Source organism: Sapajus apella, unplaced genomic scaffold (assembly GCF_009761245.1).
Source record: "Sapajus apella isolate SASKATOON/1434 unplaced genomic scaffold, GSC_monkey_1.0 scaffold1, whole genome shotgun sequence".
NCBI classification, from domain to species: Eukaryota; Metazoa; Chordata; class Mammalia; order Primates; family Cebidae; genus Sapajus; species Sapajus apella.
In genome coordinates, this window is record NW_022436941.1 from 47,441,058 (window position 1) to 47,455,430 (window position 14,373).

Genomic DNA, 14,373 nt, shown 5'->3' on the forward strand with positions numbered 1-14,373 from the left:
TAGGTGATTGAAGGACTTAGGAATACCCAAGAGTAATAGTTTAGTCTTGTTAAGGTTGAAGTGACATGGCAAACCCATTGTTTCATACAGAAATTCATATTAGTGACATATAATACGACAGAAAAAACTTTAGACAGCTTTATATTCAACATTTCAGTATGCAAATTAGAAGTAGCACATCTAAAACCTTGCTTTTGCTCTTTCCAAAACTGCTATCAGCCTGATGCGGGAGGTGCTCTAACTATTCTATCACGAGACTGACCTAATTGCGATCTGAGCTAGTCTTATCTTGTTTCTAGTAGAATGACTAGCTATTTTTTGCACAGCACTAGCTGCCCCCTCTTTCTTTTAATATTTTTGATGTAATGCTGTGTAAACAATATTGTATTTGTGCATGAATTCAGGTTAGACTGCATTAAATCAGAGAGGAGTTCAAACATTGTTTTTGTTCAAAAGATGTGTCAGTGATGGGATGGCAGATGACTTCCGTATGCAAATATTTTGGCTTTCATGGAGACAAGATGAATTCCAGCATAAACTACTTCCACTTGCAGAATTCTCTTAATAAAAATAAAGTCATATTGTTTTTTGGCCCACTTTTTTTTTTATAAAGACACAATTTTCTTTATTTCAGTATAAATGCCATGGATACATTCTCCATTTCTAAGGGTAAGGTGGGGATACAGATGGAACATAGTACTGTAAAACTGTAGTTTCATCCATCTGGATAAACTTCTATGCTATTATTACCCATATGGGAAATTGCAAAGAGAGCAGAAATATGACTTTCATTAGATTTGTGAAATATATTAAAATAAAGCAGAGTAGATTATCTATCAATTTGTTTATCATTTGGACAAAAGAATGTGCCAATCATCCATCTATATACATTTCTGTATACAATTGAATACCCTAGATATTTACATCTGGATATGTTGCCTTGTGTAAAAATCTTTAAAAATGATCTATTGTTTTTATCCTGTTCTTTTCTTCCCACAAGTATGGCATATTGTAAATTGTCTCAAAGAGTCTTGTTACAATGTTTAGTTCTTTAATCTCCTGTCAGACTGAAGGTTAGTTTGACCCATATTAAATAAGGCTAGAAAAATAGAAAAGAAGACATTGGTGATAAACAGTGTTTAATTCCATTTTGTAGGAAACAATCAACTCTTTCTGTAGGATAAAGCTGAAAATGGCAAAAACTCACACAAATATACAGTGCTGTATCATTCTCAGGTTAATAAAAACAATTTATATGCAGGGTAGTGAACAAGAGAAAAGTTATAGAAAACATTTCTCAACCAAGGACAGTGTACCAGATGTGCTAAGACTTATGGGAGCAATCAGAGGTGACCAAGTCTCTGTGGCGGGCCTTATTAAGTTAGACTGTGACCCAGCACCTTCAACTTATTAAGCTGTCGAGAACTTCAGTGATTAAAACCAAAGATAGGTCAGATATAAACCTTCAGAATGTCCCTGATATTTTCTTATAGGCATTAGGCCATCATGGAGATACTTCTCTTGATCCATGGATTTAAAAAAACTAGATATTTGAACTGGAATTACCCGAAATTTGAGGGTAATTTTAGGGCATGATGCTTCTTCAGTTTTTCTCAATAGTATTACTATCTAAAGAAATATACTTATAATGTAGTTTTTGCATGTTGTCGAAACTGTGATCAGAGGAGCAGATTCATGGGATCTCAACACATTCAGTTAGGTCCTATGTGAGAAGTGAGACTGTAGCAACAGATAGAGATGCTAGGAGTAACTTTCAAAATCTTACAATTAATTTATATAAACAATATTATTAAGTTAACACAAGTCGAAGACTTAATGCTGCACCAGATCATATATTAGGTTTTAAATATTGTACAAATTTAGTTAATTTTTCCCTGTCCTAGCCTCTTCCTCTCTTCCAAATGTATCTATAACTATAATATGATATATAGATAAAATAAGCTCTGAGTGCTCTTGTATGTAAGTGTATAGATGTATACGGGTATCTTGCATATATAAATAACTACTATGGTAGGTGTTTAAGATTATGCTAAATGTTACCCTTCCTGCTGTCTTGGAGATTAAGCAGAAGTCTCAATTTAATATGCACCAAAACCCTTGATATCAGAAAGCAAGTTACTGCATCACGTCTACAGCATGTGTGAAAAACATTGTTAAACTGGATCTGCAAGCTTTAGCCAACTGTTCATCTCCAGATTACAAAAGAGAAGTTGTAAGGTCTATTTAATCATCTAATCCCACCTCTCCACCTCTCCTCTTTATGTCATTTTATTTTATTTTCCTGTCAAGCAAAAGGGATTGTCCTCAAGGAAGAGTTTTGTAACTTGAAGAGTTTGAAGAGCTTTACAATTGCTTGGAATTTAAGGACCATATGACCTGGTCACTGCTCTTTGTAGGAGAATTCAGAAGGCAGCATAGCACTAGAGAAAGGGAAATATGGCACATATATACCATGGAATACTATGCAGCCATAAAAAAGGATGAGTTTATGCTCTTTGCAGGGACATGGATGAATCTGGAAACCATCATTCTCAGCAAACTGACACAAGAACAGAAAACCAAACACCACATGTTTGGTGTTGAACAATGAGAACACAGGGAGACAGGGAAGGGAACATCATGCACTGGGGTCTGTTGGGGGTTGGGGGCTAGGGGAGGGATAGCAGGGGGTGGGGAGATTGGGGATTGGGGAGAGATAGCATTAGAAGAAATACCTTATGTAGTTGATGGGGGGATGGAGGCAGCACACCATCATGGCATGTGTATGCCTATGTAACAGTCCTGCAAGATCTGAACATGTACCCCAGAACTTAAAGTAAAATTAAAAAAAAAAAAAAGAAAGCTACAGCTCCATCTGGGGACTAGGGCCAATGGGAACCCTGACAAAGGGAGCCTTCCCCTCTCGAGGTATTGGACCATTTCACAGAACCACCTGTGGGGCAAGGGGCAATGCAGAGGCTGAACTAACAGAGGTGCTTGGAGGAGGAGTTTTAGCCAACTGCAGGAAACTTCTCAAAATGTGCAAAGCTTCTTATGAGAGAGTGGAGAATTCACTAAGGGAGAATTCATGCAGCATTGGAGAGTGTTTATTTCTTCTCTTTTTCTCATGATTTCAGTGAGCTGGAGAGAAATGTAAATTTTCATAGAAATTTGGAGTTAGGTGATTTTTGGTTACTCTATTTTTATCTAAGGATATAATTAAAAAATGTGGAACCTGTCTAACATTTTAGTTGAGGGATTTTTATATACTGCTTACAGGAATGTAAATGGGAACAATCTTTCTGGGGGAATTACCCAGAAACTCGTATTCTTTGGCCTTTTATTTTTCTATGAACCACTCCCTAGAAAAATAATAAAAATTCAGATGACAGGATGCATTGTAATCTTATTTCTAATAATAAAAATATATAAATAACTTGTACTTATTAAGAGAATAATACATACAATATAGAATATCAGTTATTGAAGAGATGCTACATAACTATTTAAATTGTTATATTTGGAGATTAATATATGGTCATATAATTTAAAATGTTAACTGACAAAGTAAGATGCAAAATTATACATAAACTAAAATATCATTTTAAAGTATCACTGGGCATATGAAATATATATACTTAAATAAAAAGATTGAAACATTGAAGTATTAACAAGTGTTATAATTGGTGGTTGGAATATGAATGGGTGATTTAAGTACTTTTTTTTTACTTTTCTAAATTTTTCAAATTAAATTAACATTGTATTGTTCTTATAATTGGAAGCCACAGAATATAAAGTGATTTATTTTGGTGAGAAAACAAGCAACATTATTATTAGTTATCATGTTGATAATGCTTGCATAATAGAACAAACCTAAAATCCCATAATTCAATATTTTTTGCACTAATTCCAAGTCTTATTTTAAAACTATACTTTTATAAAATGATACAACTTTAGATGTGACATTACATCAAAAAAACGTAGATTTGCTGTAGTTTCTTAAAAAGTGTTTTTGAATACTTTTGAAACTTTCCTATTCAAAAACAAATTATTTTTTACTGATATATTATGTATAAGGATTTTAGATATTAAGATATTTGATTATGTTCTTTAGGCATTCATCATATTTCATTTCCTACACATCTTAAAGCCTTGCCTTTCTAATATGCCTCATGGAATGCAAGTCCTTGAACATGAAATCTTACAGTTCATTGCATGTGAGAAAACTGCATAGAAAAACATTCTCTTTGTATAGAGACACAAAGCTCAGATCACTTTTCAGATTTCCACATGTTCCTTCTTTTTCCTTCTTAATCAACATTCTGCCTTTGTTGTTCGTCTGTCTACTTTTTGACTTGGATGAAAATCCTCACCACACATCTTCCTGTATGGCTATGCAAAGGTTGGAAGATGTAGCCTGGAAGAGTGAGGAACTTGCTGTCTGGGAAGTGAACCTTCATCAGTATGTAAAAGGGGACTGAAAGCAGTCAAGGTACGTAAACTTCCTTTTAATTTCTTTCCTCCATGGACTCCTCCAATGCTTACTTTTCTCTTGGAAAAGTTGCAGACAAGTTCTGAGTGTCAAATAACACAAGACTAGTTGAGTCACCGTGTGTTTTTGAGCCTCATTGGTAAACATCATAGCACACTAGTTTCATTTTCCTTTGTCTTGCTTCTTCTTTTCCCTCACCTTCATGTGACATCAGGGTTAGCATCTCCCAGAAAGTTTTTAATCCTTGCCTTGTTCCTTGCTTTCTTGAAGAATCAGTTTAAGATACTTTACCCTTGGGATGATTTTTCCTATCACATGTAGGCTTGGTATGGCTTGGGCCATCAGCATTTTGAGGAAAAGTTTTGCCACTGAACTTGTCCTTGCTATCGTTTTGGAAGATTAACTGAAAGAAAAAAATAAAAGAATCTGAAAAATAGGAGCTTATTTCTTTAGGCACCTAAAATTGTGAGAGAAAAGATTACTCTGTCAAAGTCAATTCTCAGGTTGTGGTGGTAATCACAGGACTCTGTCAGGAAGAAAGAGAGTTACCTCACCCTGGCCCTGAAAAACATGATTGCCTTCAAATTCATTATTTTGAAGATTGTATAGCACAGACTAGATTGCATCAAAATTGGGATTTCCCATTTAGTAGGTGATCTTTCATATATTGTCTGAAACTCGGTCAACAACCCAAGATCTTTGTGATTATAAGCAAGTTTAAACTGGATTCTATACATTGGGATATTTTTGTCTGAAAATATTTGCATTAATCCCAACAGCTTCCCTGGATGGATTTGGGAAGATCACAGTAACTTAAGTGTGTCTGTGTGAAGTTAAGTAAATATAGTAAGAACATTGCCATAAAAATCGAAGTTGGAAATGAGCATAAACATTGACAATTAAATTTAGAAGATAATCTATAATTTGGTGAATGAAAGTGCCTATGTGGTGTTAAAACTAAAAAGTGCATAAATGTTGCTATTGATGTAAGTGTGGCTCAGCTAGTTGAAGTCACCTTTAAAACAATTTCCAGGTTCATCTAGTATTAATAATCATGAAAGGCCTATATGGCATTAAGAAAAATTCTTCTGAGCTTAATCTAAATGCTCAAAGATTATTTTTTGTTATTAACAGGAATCTGATAGTAGAGATATTTTGACATCCAGAAAGGTCTAAAAGAACCGTAATATCTACATTTTTTGGTGAAGAGATGTAAGGACTCTAATGTGACTAACTGGACACTGTTACCATTCATGTTCATGAATCATATTTCTTTCTAAGCAAGAGATTTGTCTCATGATAGTAGAATACATTGATAAAATACTTGCATTTTAACCTAAAAAAACCAATTAGCACATGTGCCAAGAAAAAAAGAGAAAAGAAAGTCAACAATATAGAAAATTTAAAAATTGCATGTGTCAACCTAAACCTAGGTTGAAATATATATAAAACTAAATTCCTTCCAATGAAACAATCACAATATGCACACCAGACAACATTCCCTTTTATAATGTGCGTCTGTAGTCTTAACGGCTATGTTCTGGGTTATTTTTTATAAATGAACAAATTGTCAATTAAAGTCACTTTATTGACTTTCAAAATTATAAAAGTAATGTAATTTTTAGTGTAGATCATAAAATATGTAAAGAAAAGCATACTAAGAAAAACAAAATTTGTAAGATCATTAGAATCACTACTATTGGTTCACAATATTTTTAATATGTTCACAAACATATACCCCTGAATCATGATAGAACTATAGAGGCAGTGATATATTGTTTTGTGCTTTGTTTTTAGTCAAAAACTTTCTTTATATTTTCTCAACTCTTTTTTTCTTTGAAAACTCCATTTTTAATAACTTCATATGAGTAATTCATATGGATATAGCTTATCCTATTTACTCACTAGCCCATTGGTGAATATTAAGGTGATTTTCCCATTTTTGTATTAGAGAAAACTCTATACTGAGAATGATCTACATGCTATTTTTTTGTGTGTATGAATCTCTATTCTTTCATGAGCAGTATAATTACTGGGTCAAAGGGGTCAAACAATTTAAATTCTTTTGATATATATTTACTAAAGTATTTACAAAATACTATTTTCTATTTTTATTTTGACTACTCTTTGATGCTTAATTTTTCATGTATTAACAATTTGTATTTACTATTTTTGAGTCTTAATCTCTTTACCTATTTTTCTGTAGCAAGAATTTATATTACGTATTGGGTTACAAGGACTCTTTACACTTAAGTATCTTACAATGGGTGTACTGTACCTGAATAAAGCTGAAAAAAAACAGTACCTACTTCCAAAAGTTTATTTTAGCATTCAAAGACAGAAAACAAAATAAGCAAAGTGGAAAACAAGACATTTGTTTGTTTCTGACAAACACATTTCTTTGCATCTGACATTTTAGAAAGTGGTGTAAAAAGGGTGATGTCTTCACTAATGTGGCCAGAGCATGATAAAGTTCCCTAGTTTCTCAAGTCTTTATTTTATTTTATTTTTTGAGACATAGTCTTACTTTGTCACCCAGGCTGGAGGGCAAGGGTGCTATCTTGGCTCACCTCAATCTCCACATCCCGGATTCAAACGATTCTTCTGCCTCTGCCTCCTGCGTAGCTGGGATTATAGAAACCACCACTTTGCCTGGCTAGTTTTTGTATTTTAAGTAGAGATAGGGTTTCACCATGTTGGTCAGGCTGGTCTCAAACTCCTGTCAAGTCTTTATTTAAAATAAATATATAGTTATATAAATTTCCAAATTTAGGTTTTGCCCATTTCTTATTAATTTTTTTTTCTTTTGCATGGGATCTCTTTGTATTATGTGTCCTACCTGGTTATAGCAAGTGGCTGTTCAAGTACAATATTGAAAATTGGAGCTATGATTCCAGAGTAAGCATCAGGAGGAGACAATTACCACAGAGTGGTACTCAAAATTTTCTGTGAGTCCCCAGGACTCTGTCTCCCTAACTTCCTAAGCTCATATTTGGTGTGGAGGTGTCAGAGTTGGCCTGATGATGGCCATAAAGTTAATATCTGTTCATAGTTTATTTCTTGAAATTATGCTAATAAACTTACTCTTTATCAAACACCTTGATTTGTGCGTTTGGTTTCTAGTCAGAATTAATAAGCTTTATGCATTCTAAAAACTCGCTTAATATTACCCAAGTTGTGTTATAGGTTTTGAATTTATTTCCACGTTGATTCATTGTGACTAGGTAACATTGAAGAAGACAGAGAAGCTGACTTTGCTTCCTAACTTTGCACTTGGCTGGGAGGATATGAGAGGTGTATGAGTGACTGTTAACTGTGGGAGCAATCCCCAGGAGCCATCTATCTTACTACCTTGCTGAGTATCAACCTGTGGATTTCCATGACACTAATTACCACATGGGGGCCCTGACAGTTCACGTTAGCCCAGGGAAAATACAAGAATCAAGGAGAAGCATTCGCATGTAACTCCCCTAAAGGTCTGCCAAACAGTAACAGGTAAAGGTTTGAGACATATATTTTTTCTTCCAGGCATACAAAATATTAACTATGGTATTGCATTTATACAGTGCACTGACATTCCTTGATACAATTAATATTTTCTACTAAATCTGAAGACTTTGACTATTTTGTATTTTGGGGTTTATTACTATATTTGGTTCATGGACTTAGCTGAAAAAAATTTATGTAAGAGAACAAGAGAGAATATTGATACCATTAGTTTTGTCCTCCCTGTGCACCAGCAACTCAACTTAAGGATAGGGATAAATGCTTGCCTCAAACCATCACCAAGTGCCCCCCATATACAAATCACTTGCTTCTGTATATTTTGGTATCATTTCATGTTTGCATTGATTATTGTGCTTAGTACCATGATTTAAAATATTTATTTAACCAGCTTCTCTTTACTGAATTATAACTTTCATAAATATAGGAAACTGGCATCGTGTGTGTGTGTGTGTGTGTGTGTGTGTGTGTGTGTGTGTGTGCCTTCTTCAAATCTCTGTACAGGGCAAAGCATATGGTAGTTGTTTATTGGATGAACCAATAATCTATTGAATAATCATTTTATTTTGTTCTCACATTACTTCTGAACTTGATCAACATCTGAGTCTGCCAAATGCTTTTATAAACTATTTACATTCTATAATGTTACTAAAATTTAAACAATTTTCTGTTAAAAAATGTTTTCACTGTTCTTCTCTTCATCTTACAGGGTAAATTCATGTTTGGTTTGATGACTAAGTGTATTTAGACATTTATCTGGCAAACTTGAACAAATTCTTCTGGGATGATAGATCAGTGCACTGTGTTTTAAAGTAATACTATAGCATGTGGAACTTACTACGACAGCTTCTAGCAGCAGCAATAGCTAACATTTATGTAGCATTCACTATGTGCCAGGCGGAAAGTTAACTCAAAACTATTTTCCAGGCACTATTTAACTATTTAATGTAGATTAATTTATTTATTCTTCACAATAGTGCTATGAGGCTGACACTATTATTCAAACTTTAAATATGAGAAAACTAAGGCAAGGAGAGGTTAAATGAAGTGTCCAAAACTATGTGCCTGGTAAGTGGTAGAGTAGCATTACAAACCAGACCATATGGCTTCAGATCATCAGTCCATGATCTTGACCACTATGCCAAAGATTCTTCAAAGACTGCTATTCTAGATAACATTTAGAACATGCCCCTGAGGTGGAAAAATATTAAGTAGTAAAGCTACAATTACAGAAATGTAACCGATCTGGAATGCAATATCACCAACATTAGGCTGAGAAAGTTTTACTGATGGCTATAAACTTCTAGATTATGAAACAGGTGTATATATCTTAGAAATGGTGAGATGAAGTGGCATATATAGTGTCTGTGGAGTTCTGGAATGGCCAAAATCTTTGAACAAACAACACTGTTAGATTTGTGTTGTTCTTTCGTGTAGAACTGAAGTTTTTCAGCCAAGACCGATTAATTAGTGCTGTTTAGGAAAGATTGTCCACCTGGATTTACTCTCCTCTTAACACCCCCACGTCTCCCTGAATCTTGGCTAAGAAAAACGGGTACTGGAGCTGCCAGACCATCCTCTGTGCCTCTCAGTTTTCCCCTACCTTCTGTCCAATAGCACTGCCACCTCTCACCCAATGCCCATGCCCTCCAGCTTTCAGTCAACATCAATGGCATGGCCATTCTTTCAAAGTTGCTCCCACTCTTCATTTAATCAGGTTAGAAAAAATGACACACTAAAGCATTTTGATAAATTAGAACACGATGATAGTTTTCCATATTGTTATAGGATGTGACATATAAAATGAAGCAAAATAAGGGTTGTTTTAAAAGGTCATAGGAAGAACCTTCTTACCTGCCAGCTGTGTTCACCAAGGATTTACCTTCACCTAGGTATTGTCTGCAGGACCAATGTTAGCCATGAAGAGATACCTATAAATAGTACCAGTCATTAATATATATTGATATCAATTTGGAAGCAGCTACTGTTTCTTGAGTGTTTACATTATAGTATGTGCCTTGTATATATTATTTCATTTATTTCATTTAACCCTAGCAATCATGCTCAGGTAGGTGTTATCATACCTTTACACATGGTTAGAAACAAAGCAAAACAAAACTAAACTAAACTAAAATTAGAACAACACCAAATGGTAATGTTACATTTATTTCAAGTCTTAGAGTGAGTAAGTTGCAGAGGTGGGATTTGCTATTAGTGTATTCTAAATCCAAATCTCAAATTCCTCCCACACCACCATGTTGAAAAAAGTAAGTTTTAGGGAGGAACTGGAGAAGCAAGAAAGGAAAGTGTTTAGAGAGGGAAGGCCCAGATGACAGACTGGCAAACCACAAGGTAACACAAAATCTAAGAGAGTCTCTGAATGTTGACAAACTGATGAAGAATAAAAAGATTCTAGGAATTTAATAATGTTCTCTGCTTGCAATGTTTATGCAAGCTTGCTGTTTATGTGAAGCCAGCATGTGAGACTGGAAAGGAGTTCAAAGTGGATGCCGAAATGAAGAAACTCCAGCTTTAAACATTTGTTTGCCATATTCAGATATCAAATGGTATGCTTTCAAGAGGTGCTGTATGAAAGGTATTGTTGGAGGGGCCAAGATGGCTGACTAGAAAAAGCGACAGTCAGAGGCGCCCACTGAGAAGAATGAAAACTGTGAGTGAATCTTGCACCTGCAACTGGGCATCCAGGTTCTCTCACTGAGACTGACTAGGTGGTTGGGACAATCCATGGAGAGTGAGAAAGAGCAGGGTGGAGTGGCAGCACACCCAGGACCTCCATGGGGAAAGGGGAGCTCCCACCCCCAGTCAAGAGAGGTAGTAAGTGTGTTACCCTACCAGGGAAACCATGCTTTTCCCACAAATCTGCACAACCCATGAATCAGGAGATCCCCTTGTGACCCCATGCCACCAGTGCCTTGTGGCGCAGGAACAGAGCTGTGCAAATTCTCCATGGCCGCTGAGCTGGAAACTGCCCAAGACTACTGAGTTCCTGAGGGGGCAGTGGCTACAATCACTGCAGCGGCCAGCCACTTAAGACACTGAGTTCCCTGGGAAAGGAGCATCACCATCCCTTCAGCTGGCTACTACTTAAGAGACAGCTCCTGGAACAAAAGGCAGCAGCCATCACTGCAGCTCCAGTCTGCTATTTTCCCCTGCTGGGAAAACTGAATGGTGTGAAGCCAGGAGGAATTCCCCACAGAGTAGCACAGTGGCTGTGGCAGATTGTGGCCAGACTGACTCTTTGAGCTAGACCTGAATCACCCCTCCTCACTGAGCAAGACCTCCCTGTGGGAATTTCAGCAACCTCAGCCAGAGGTTTAGGAACAGAACTCTGATCTCCTTGAGATGGAGCCCGAGGGGGAGGGTTGGACACTATCTCCATGGATCAGGGAACTTAGTCTTTCCCTCTGCTGGCTCTGAGGAATCCAGGCAGTTCCAGTTGAGTGGGATTCCCCATTGCTGGCAAGGGGCAGCCAGAATGTTTGTTAAGCATGTGCCTGATCCTGTGCCTCCTAACTGGGTGAGATCCCCCAACAGGGGTCACCAGACACTTTGTACAAGAGTGTGTCCACTCGCATAAGGTCAGTGCCCCTCTGGGAGAGAACTCCCAGAGGAAGAAGCAGGCAGTCATCTTTGCTGTTCTGCAGCCTCCACTGGTGTGAGAGGGACCCAGGTGAATAGGGTCTGGAGTAGACCCCAAGCAAACTGAAGCAGCCTTAAGGAAGAGGGTCCTAATTATTAAAACACACACACACACACACCTACAAAAGAAACAACAACAACAATAACATGAACAAAAAATTTCTCACAAAAACCCCATCCAAAGGTTAGCAACCTCAAAGATTGAAACTAGAGAAACTCATGAAGATGAGAAAGAATCAACAAAAAAAAATTTTGAAAATTCAAAAAGCCAGAGTGCCTTTTCTCCTCCAAATGACCACAACACTGCTCCAGCAAGGGCACAGATCTGGGCTTAGGCTGAGTTGGATGAACTGACAGAAGTAAGCTTCAGAAGTTGAATAATAACAAACTTTACTTAGCTAAAGGAGCATGTTCTAACCCAATGCAAAGAAGCTAAGAACCATGATAAAATGTTACAGGAGCTGTTAACCAGAATAATCAGTTTAGAGAACATAAATGACGTAATGGAGCTGAAAAACATAACAGAAGAATTTCACAATGCAACCAAAAGGATCTATAACTAAATAGACCAAGCAGAGGGCTGAATTTTAGAGCTCAGAGACTGTATTTCTGAAACAAGACAGGCAGACAAGTTTAGAGAAAAAAAGAATGAAAAAGAATGAACAAAATCTCCAAGAACGATAGGATTATGTAAAAAGACTGAACCTGTGACTGACTGGGGTTCCTGAAAGAGACATAGAGAATAGAACCAAGTTGGAAAATATACTTCAGGATATCAGCCAGGAGAACTTCCCCAGCCTAGCAAGACAGGACATCATTCAAATTCAGGTTATCCAGAGAACCCCAGGAAGATACTCCATGAGAAGATCAACCCCAAGACATATAATCATCAGATTCTCCAATGTTGAAATGAAGGAAAAAATGTTAAGGGCAACCAGAGAGAAAGGCTTGGTTACCTACAAAGGGAAGCCTAACAGAGTAACAGCAGATCTCTCAACAGAAACTCTATCAGCCAGAAGACACTGGGAGCCAATATTCAACATTCTTAAAGAGAAGAATTTTTTTTCAGCACTCTTTACAATGGCAAAAACCTGGAACCAACCCAAATTCCCATTGATGATAGACTGGACAGGGAAAATGTGGCATATATACACCATGGAATACTGTGCAAGCATAAAAAATGATGAATTCATGTCCTTTGTAGGGACATGGATGAACCTGGAAACCATCATTCTCAGCAAACTGATGCAAGAACAGAAAATCAAACACCACATGTTCTCACTCATAGGTGGGTATTGAACAATGAAAACACAGGGACACAGGGCAGGAAGCATCATACACTGGGGTCCATTAGGGGGACTAGGAGAGGGACAGCAGGGGATAGGGAGTTGGGAGTGATAACATGGGGAGAAATGCCAGATATAGATGATGGGGATGGAGGCAGCAAACCACATTGCCATGTACACACCTATGCAACAATCCTGCGTGTTCTTCACATGTACCTCAGAACCTAAAGAGCAATAAAATATATATTTATATAAAAGAAAAGAATTTCCAATCCAAAATTTCATATCCAGCAAAACTAAGCTTTGTAAGTGAAAGAGAAATAAAATTCTTTGCAGACAAGCAAATGCTGAGGGAATTTGTCACCACCAGGCCTGCCTTGCAAGAGCTCCTGAAAGAAGCACCAAATATGGAAAGAAAAAATTGTTACCAGCCAGTACAAAACCACACTGAAGTACAAAGACCAGTGAAATTATGAAGCAACTACATCAAAAAGTCTGCAAAATGACCAGCTAGCATGATGATGACAGGATCAAATTCACACATAACAATATTAACCTCAAATGTAAATGGGCTAAATGCCTCAATTAGAAGACACAGAATGGAAAGCTGGATAAAGAGTCAAGACTCATTGGTGTGCCGTATTCAAGAGACCCATCTCACAAGCACAGACACACATAGGCTCAAAATAAAGGGTTGAAGACAAGTCTGCCAAGCAAATGGAAAGAAAAAAAAAAAAGTAGGGCTTGCAATCCTAGTTTCTGATAAAACAGACTTTAAACCAAGAAAGATTAAAAAAGACAAAGAAGGGCCTTACATAATGGTAAAGGGATCAATTCAATAAGAAATACTAAGTATCTGAAATATATATGCACACAGTACAGAATCACCCAGATTCATAAAACAAGTTCTTAGAGACCTACAAAAAGACTTAGACTTCCACATAATAATGGGAGACTTTCACACCCTACTTTCAATATTAGATCATTGAGACAGAAAATTAACAAGGATATTCAGGACTTGAACTCAACTCTGGATCAATGGGACCTGATAGATATCTATAGAACTCTCCACCCCAAAACAACAGTATATACATTCCTCTTGGTGCTGCATAGCACTTGCTCTAAAGTAAGTGCTTACATAATTGGATGTAAAACACCCCTCGGCAAATGCAAAAGAACTAAATCATAACATACAATCTCTCAGACCTTAGAGCAATCGAATTAGAACTCAAGATTAGGAGACTTACTTAAAATAACACAACTACATGGAAATTGGACAACCTGCTCCTGAATGACTCCAGCATATAATAAAATCAAGGCAGATATCAAGAAGTGTTTTGAAACCAATGAGAACAAAGAGATGATGTACTAGAATCTTTGGCATGTAGCGAAAGCAGTGTTAAGAGGGAAATTTATAAGACTAAATTTCCA